Genomic DNA, 1,281 nt, shown 5'->3' on the forward strand with positions numbered 1-1,281 from the left:
ATGGGAGGGGTACAAGGAAAGAGTCTGGTGCAGGTGTAGCAACTCAGGATTGGCGGGGCTGTGGTTGCTGGGGAGATTTTATTTCTCTGCAAACAATATCACAAACACCTGGCAATGGGCTTCATCAGTGGGCACACATAAGTCAAGGAATGGTCAAAACATTGGCAGACACACGGGTTCAAGCAGTGGACAGAGCATTGTGCACCTCTCTTTTTCTAAATCAGTGAAGCTAGTTCTACTAACAATGAAATCTATTTTGCCAATTTCAGGGCTTCTGTGACTATTACATTCTGTCAGGATCTTTCAATCTCACTATCCATATATGTAAATAAACAATAGACCACTTAGAAGATGAGTATCCAATTCATTTCATTGCAGTAGAGAGTACCTATCAACCAGAAAAGTGGGATTAAAGCTGAACAGAAATCACAGAAAGAAGTCAAGGACCACATAATGAACATCTGTAAATGGATTTGAAAGACATAGAACAAACTTTAATATCTATTCCAAATGTTTGAAAATAAAACCACAACCACATTTGGTGATCTCGACTACAAAACTCGAGGGACCATGGGAAATAATTTACTTCCTTCAAGGCTCTGATGAAGAACAGAAGAATCAGGATGTTGTCCCTGATATGGAAAACATCTGTGCTATAACAAGGTCATCAATATGGATAGGGTTTTTCTCTTCTATAAGATTTTTTTCTATTTCCTGATATCATGATGATATAAAACACTTTAATTATTTAGATGGCTAGAGACATGGCCAAATAATTAATAAATTTCAATCCCAGGGACAAAGTCAGGGTGGGACATCTTGGTGTATCTTCTGCTAGAAGAAGATACAACAACTTAATAATCTTGGAAATCTTCATAGACATACACATACTCAACCAAAGATGTATACAAACCCCATAAATAAAATTAAATGAATTTGGTTAGCAAAGAAAATTTTACTCATGATGTTATTCTTGTATAAACATTGACTACTTTAACCCAGGGTTTGTGGCATCTAATGCTTATCCACAGAGGTTTTCTTCATCATGAGTTGGCTTATGTAACAGAAAGCAAGCATAGAGGATTGGTGGCAGAGAAATCAATACGTCTCAATTAGTAGTTTCATTTGGGGAGATGTAGGAAATATCTGTCTGCTGGAGAAAATATGTCACTGAGGTTGAATTTCAGAGTTTACTTCCTCAAATCATGTTTAGACCTAACACGTTCTCTCTCTCTCTCTCTCTCTCTCTCTCTCTCTCTCTCTCTCTCTCTCTCTCTCTCT

Source organism: Mus caroli, unplaced genomic scaffold (genome assembly GCF_900094665.2).
Source record: "Mus caroli unplaced genomic scaffold, CAROLI_EIJ_v1.1 scaffold_12812_U1_1, whole genome shotgun sequence".
Classification (NCBI taxonomy): Eukaryota; Metazoa; Chordata; class Mammalia; order Rodentia; family Muridae; genus Mus; species Mus caroli.